Consider the following 7,197-nt stretch of genomic DNA (forward strand, 5'->3'; position numbering starts at 1 on the left):
ATTGGCAAATGGCATCCAGCAATAAGTTAAAAAGATCATACACCATGACCAAGTGGGATTCATTCCAGGAATACTAGGATGGTACAATATTTGTAAATCAATACACATAGTATACCGCATAAACAAAATGAAAGACAAAAACCACATGATCATATCAATAGTTGAGGAAAAAGCATTTGATAAGGTACAGCATTCATTTATGATAAAATCACTCAGCAAAGTGGGTATAGAAGGAACATTCTTCATTGTAATAAAGACCATATATGAGAGGCCTACAGCCAACATCATACTCAATGGAAGTATGGAAATAAGATCAGGAACAAGACAAGGATGCCCACTTTCACCACTCCTGTTCAACATTGTACTGGAAGTCCTAGCCACAGCAATCATACAAGAAAGAGAAATAAAAGCCACCCAAATTGGAAATGAAGAAACAAAACTGTGGCTGTTTGCAGATGACATAATAGTGTACATAAAAAATCCTAGAGACTCCACCAAAAAACCCTGCTCTACCTAATAAATGAATTTGGCAAAACAGCTGGTTACAAAGTCAGTACACAGAAATCAAAGGCATTTGTGTACATCAACAATGAAACATCAAAAACAGAAATCAGGAAAAAAATCCCATTTGATATAGCAAGAAGAAAAATAAAATATCTACGAATAAACCTAATGAAGGAGGTGAAAGACCTGTACTCAGAAAACTATACAATGCTGAAGAATGAAATTAAGGAATACACAATGGAAGCATGTAGCATGGTCATGGATTGGAAGAATTATCATCATCACAATGACCATACTACCCAAATCAATTTATATATTCAATGCAATCCTTATTAAAGAACCCATGACATATTTCACAGATATAAAATGAACATTTCATAAATTTATATAAACAACCATAAACAACACTGAATAGCTGCAACACCTTTGAGAAAGAAGAACAAAGCAGGAGGGATCACATTACCTGATATCAAATTGTATTACAAGGCCTCTGTAATCAAAACAGCCTGGTACTGGCATAAAAACAGGTACATGAACCAATGGAACAGAACAGAGATCCAGAAATAAACCCAAGTCTCTACAGTCAATGACCATTTGACAAAGGGGGAAGAAACATAAAATGGAGAAAATACAGCTTCCTTAACAAACGGTGTTGAGAGATCTGGACAGCTACATGAAAAAAATTGTAACTTGATCACCAGCTTACACCATACACAAAAATAAATTCAAGGTGGGTAAAAGACTTAAATCTAAGTCATAATACCTTAAAAGTCCCAGAGGAAAACTTTGGCAGGAAAATTTCAGACATCCCTTGCAGTAACATGTTCATGGATATGTCCCCTAAAGCAAAGAATAAAGAAATGGGACCTCATCAAATTAAAAAACTTCTGCATGGCTAAAGAAAACATTAAAATGAAAAGAGAGCCAACCATATGGGAAAACATATTTGCCAATGACACCTCAGACAATGGCTTGATCTTCAAAATATATAAAGAACTCACATGACTCCACTCCAGGAAGGCACAAAACCCAATTAAAAAATGGGCAAAAGACTTGAATAGACACTTCTCCAAGGAGGGCATACACAGGGCCCAGAGACACATGAAAAGATGCTCAGCATCACTAGCCATCAGAGAGATGCAAATTAAAACCACAATGATATACCACCTTTCACTGGTCACAATGGCCAACATAAACAAGTGAACAAGTGTTGGAGAAGATGCAGAGAAAAGGGATCCCTAGTGCACTGTTGGTGGGAATGCAGTCTGGTGCAGCCTCTGTGGAGAACAGTATGAAATTTCCTCAGAAAACTGGAAATAGAACTGTCTTTTCATCCAGCAATTTTCCTGCTGGGATTATACCCTAAGAGCCCTGTAACACCAATCCAAAAGAACCTATGCAACCCAATGTTCACAGCAGCACAATTTACAATAGCCAAATGCTGGAGGCAACCTAGGTGTCCATTAGTAAATGAATGTATCAAAAAACTATGGTACAGTTACACAATGGAATTTTACACAGCAGAGAAAAAGAAGGAGCTTTGCAACAGCATGAATGGAACTGGAGAGCATTATGCTAAGTGAAATAAGTCAGGCAGTGAGGGACAAATGCCATATGATCTGACCTTTCATTGGTACACAATCAACAAAAGAATAAAGCAAACAAAATATAATCAGAGTCATTGAAATTAAGAACAATCTAACAATAGTAGAGGTGAGGGGGGACTGTGGGGAGAAGGGTTTGCAGGAACAAGTATAAAGGACCCATGCACAAAACCAAGGGGGAGGATGGAAGCAAGGGAGGGAGGTAGTTTTGGAGGGGGTTGGGAGAGAGATGGGGAGAAAATACAGACAATTGTAATTAAACAACAATAAAATAATTTAAATTTAAAAAATGTGTCTTGAAGTGGGCCTCTTTAGGTTCCTTGTTGTTGGGACTCTGTGTTTCCTGGATTTGTGTGACTTTTTCTCTCATCAATTAGGGAAGTTTTCCAACATTACTTTTTTTTAACTTTTTTTAAAGATTGTATTCATTTATTTAAGGGAGGGAAGGGAGGGAGAGGGAGAGAGAGAGAGAGAGAGAGAGAGAGAGAGAGAGAGAGAGAGAGAGAGAGGGAGAGACATCAATGTGCGGTTGCTGGGGGTTATGGCCTGCAACCCAGGCATGTACCCTGGCTGGGAATCAAACCTGGGACACTTTGGTTCCCAGCCCACTCTCAGTCCACTGAGCTACACCAGCCAGGGCCCAACATTATTTTTTCAGACAGGTTTTCTTTCCCTCCCTCTTCATCTCCTTCTGGTATCCCTGTTGTACAGATATTATTATGTGTCTTGTTGTCCTACAGTTCCCTTAACACTGCTTCATTCTTTCTCAGTCTCTCCTGTTCTTGCTCTTTCTGGGTGTTTTTTTTCCTACCTTGTCCTCCAGCTCAGTGTGATTCAAGCCTCTGCCTCATCTTGCCTGTTTTCTATCCTTTGACTGTGTTCTTCAGTTCAGAAATTGTATTCCTTATTTCCTGTTTCCCCTTCTTAATAGTTTCTGTTTCACTAAACTATACTACAAGGCCACTGTAATCAAAACAGCCTGGTACTGGCATAAAAACAGGCACATAGACCAATGGAACAGAACAGAGAGCCCAGAAATAAACCCAAGCCTCTACGGTCAATTAATATTTGACAAAGGAAGCAGCAACATAAAATGGAATAAAAATAGCCTCTTCAACAAATGGTGTTGGGAGAACTGGAAAGCTACGTGCAAAAAAATGAAACTCAAGCACCAACTTACACCTTATACAAAAATAGATTCAAGGTGGATAAAAGACTTAAATATAAAGCGTGACACCATTAAAGTCCTAGAAGAGAACGTAGGTAGGACAATCTCAGATATTTCACGCAGAAACTTTTTTACTGACTTGTCTCCTAGAGCAAGGGACATAAAGGAAAGAATAAACAAATGGGACCTCATCAAAATTAAAAGCTTTTGCACAGCTAAGGAAAACAGTATCAAAATAAAAAGAGAACCAACTGTATGGGAAAACATATTTGCTAATGATACCTCAGACAAGGGTTTAATCTCCAAAATATATAAAGAACTTACACGACTCCACTCTAAGAAGACAAGTAACCCAATTAAAAAATGGGCAAAGGACTTGAACAGACACTTCTCCAAGGAGGACATACAGAAAATCCAAAGACACATGAAGCGATGCTCAATATCGCTAGCCATCAGAGAGATGCAGATTAAAACCACAATGAGATACCACTTCACACCAGTCAGAATGGCCATCATAAACAAAACAACAAACAACAAGTGTTGGAGAGGATGTGGAGAAAGGGGGTCCCTAGTGCACTGTTGGTGGGACTGCAGACTGGTACAACCATTATGGAAAGCAGTTTGGAACTTCCTCAGAAAACTAAAAATGGATCTGCCTTTTGACCCAGCAATTCCATTGCTGGGACTCTATCCTAAGAACACTAAAACACCAATACAAAAGAACCTTTGCATCCCGATGTTCATAGCAGCACAATTTACAATAGCTAGGTGCTGGAAGCAACCTAGATGCCCATCAGTAAATGCATGGATCAAAAAACTATGGTACATTTACACAATGGAATTCTATGCAGCAGAAAGAAAGAAGGAGCTCATACCCTTTGCAACAGCATGGATGGAGCTGGAAAGCATTATGCTAAGTGAAACAAGCCAGGCAGTGAAAGACAAATACCACATGATATCACCTTTAACAGGAATCTAAACAACAAAACAAAACAAAACAAAAAACTAGCAAAATATAACCAAAGACACTGAAATAGGGGATAGTCTGACAGTGGCCAGAGGGGAGAGAAGAGGGAATTTCAGGGGGGAATGGGTAGGGATTACAGGAACAAATTTGGAAGACACATGGACAAAAACTAGGGGTGGGGGGTAATGGGGGGAAGGGGGGAGGGTTGGGTGGAGGGGCTGGAATGGGAGTACGGGGGAGAAAACTGTACTTGAACAATGATTGAAATAAAAAAAATCAAATAAAAAAATAGTTTCTGTTTCCTTTTTCATGTTGATATAGTTTGCTGTCAGTTCATCCTAGTTTCCCTATACTTTTTGGTAATTCTCAGTGATCTCATTGAGCTTCCTTATATCCATTGCTTTGAACTCAATAACTGATAGATGACTTGCTTCTATTTCACTTAGCATTCTTTCTGAGACATCTACCTTCCTTTCATTTGGAGTTTGTTTCTTTGTCTTCCCATTGTTTGTGAGACTCTTCTTGTTAGCCTCTGCTTCTTAAATTGATCTGGCTTGACTCCCTGAGTTTGTGGTGTGAACTATTATGGTAGGTGACCTGTGACAGTCAGTGGTGTAATCTTCTTGATCCCCTGAACTTTCTGCTCCTGGGCTGCCATTTATGTTGGATCTTTAGATGTCTTTGTGTTTTGATTGTTGTTGGGTCTTTCTGTGGTGGGTCCTTCCCTCCAGCTGGTTAAATGAGGGTCAGTTCACTCACGACATCCTGTATGCTGTTGTGTAAGTGTGAACAGGTTGTGTTGAAGCTGGTTCTTCCGTATGTACAAGGTTTTGAGGATTCTCTCTTGCTTTTGTTCAGTTGTTTGTTCTGGGCAATTTCTTCACTGTTTAGTTGTAATTCCAGATTGGTTCTTGGTGGAGCTTAGTGTGGCTTCCACTCCCTCCTCCCCTTTTTCTGTTATTATCTGTTGATGGTTTCTTTGTTGGTGAGCTCTCTATTCCAGCAGGTGTACTGGTGTTTACAACTCCCACCTACTCTTTTATGTGATCAGTTGGAGGCAGGGGGCAAAATGGATTAAGACAGTGGGAGTGTATTCTATGGTACTTAAAGTACCAACCCATAGAGAATAGCTGGAAGATCCTTTGGATATGTATAGTGTTTACCATGACATTTTACCCAGTGAGCCACTTTTTAGAAAGTGTATAAAAATGATTAGACTCTTGTTAGAAGGGAGAAGGATTATGAGTTGGATACAGAAAACAGTGAGCTTTGGGGACGTCAGATTATGAAATATAATGAGAGTAAAAGATGGAAAATAGGTGTATTGTGTGAGAGAATGGAGTTAACCATAACAGGAATAAAATTCTGGAAGACAGTGAAATGAGCTAAGATCTGGGAGGGATGCTGCATAGTATTTACAATTGTATGAAACAATAATTATTTACAATTATATTGGAACAACATTCATATGACAGAATCTATATGATCTGAATTACAACAGGAGGAAGTACAGAACCTAGGGTAGTGTGCTATTGGATCAAAAATGAAGTGAAAGAAGGAAAATTAAAAATACACTATTAAAGAGAGAACAAGGAACACCAGTCAAACAATGTAATTGAGGAAAATTAAATAGAAAGAAGAAAAATTAAAAATATATTAATAAAATAAAATAACTAAAAATAATGAAAAACTAATAATAATACAAATAAACAATAACTTGCAAGTTCTTTGGAATAGCAAAATGAAATTTCTGAGAAGGATCTCAGTTTCTCAGCTGTTGGAATTTATCCCTGTTTTGATTTGACAGTGGTCCTTTCACAGCTCCAGGTCTTATAGTCTCAGCTGTAGGGGGAAAAGGAATTGAAAGAGAGAGAGAGCGAGAGCGAGAGAGAGGAAGGAAGAAGGAAGGAAGGAAGGAAGAAAGGAAGGAAGGAAGGAAGGAAGGCAGGCTCCTGCTTGCTTTAAAGCAGCCAAGTGAGTTCTGCTGGTCTTCCTGGTTGCATCAGGATGAGAATGGTTGGGTTCACTTTTCTCCCTTCCTGTGGTTTTGTATGGATTGGGGGCCAGGTCTGGTCAGCACTATTCACAGTTGCCCAGCCTCCATCTCAGTTACTCAGTTTGCTGCAGGGTTCCCAGTGCCCTTCTGCACCAGGCCTATGCCTTCAGTACACTGTGCTGTCCTTGAAGTACACCAATTTGATGCAATTTACACACCACCTTCTCACTCTTTGGTGTCCTAGGTGCTAGGGACTCTCAAAGTCTGTTCAGGGTAGTTTGGTTCCCCCACTGAGTTAAGTCTTTCTGATAACTGCTGACTCCCTGGGCCCTGCTGCTCTCCTCTGTGGGGGGCACCTCCACCTTCCTCTTAGCAAGTCAGTCTGAACTTGCAGGACGGGAGCACCACCATGGCTGTGGCAGCAGGCACAGGCACTTTTCTCCTAGGCAGGGCATGTATGCACTCAGCCTCCTCTGTTTCTGCAGTGGGGGTGGCTGGGTCCTTGCATGGCACTGCTGGGGCTGCGGGCATAGGTGCATAGCCTTTGTTGCTGTGGTGTCTGGGGCAGATCTGTGTCTGATATTTTATTATTGATTTCTATGTACACTATAATGTCATCTGCAAATAGTGACAGCTTTATTTCCTCCTTTCCAATTTGGATGCCTTTTATTTCTTTTTCTTTTCTGATCACAGTGGCTGCAATTTCCAATACTATGTTAAATAGAAATGGTGAAAGTGGGCACCCTTGTGTTGTGACTGATATTAGGGGGAAATCTTTTAGTTTCTGCTTGTTGAGTATGATGTTTGCTGTAGGCTTCTTATATAGGGCTTTTATTATGTTGAAGTATGATCCCTTTACTCCCACTTTGCTAAGTGTTTTTATACTATATGAGTGCTCCACTTTATCAAATGCTTTCTCTGCATCTATTGATACAATCATGTGTTTTTATTTTCATAT

General features: G+C 39.7%; 1 long non-coding RNA gene across 1 annotated transcript in view; it reads left to right on the plus strand.

The window, feature by feature from the left end:
- LOC118499631 overlaps positions 1 to 5,245 on the plus strand; it is a 29,578-nt gene extending 24,333 nt beyond the window's left edge. Inside the window, exon 4 of the long non-coding RNA XR_004902137.1 lies at positions 5,234 to 5,245. This is a non-coding gene — a long non-coding RNA (uncharacterized LOC118499631). The remainder of the gene's footprint in view (positions 1 to 5,233) is intronic.
- Positions 5,246 to 7,197: the final 1,952 nt, after the last annotated feature.

This window comes from Phyllostomus discolor, chromosome 3 (genome assembly GCF_004126475.2).
Source record: "Phyllostomus discolor isolate MPI-MPIP mPhyDis1 chromosome 3, mPhyDis1.pri.v3, whole genome shotgun sequence".
Classification (NCBI taxonomy): Eukaryota; Metazoa; Chordata; class Mammalia; order Chiroptera; family Phyllostomidae; genus Phyllostomus; species Phyllostomus discolor.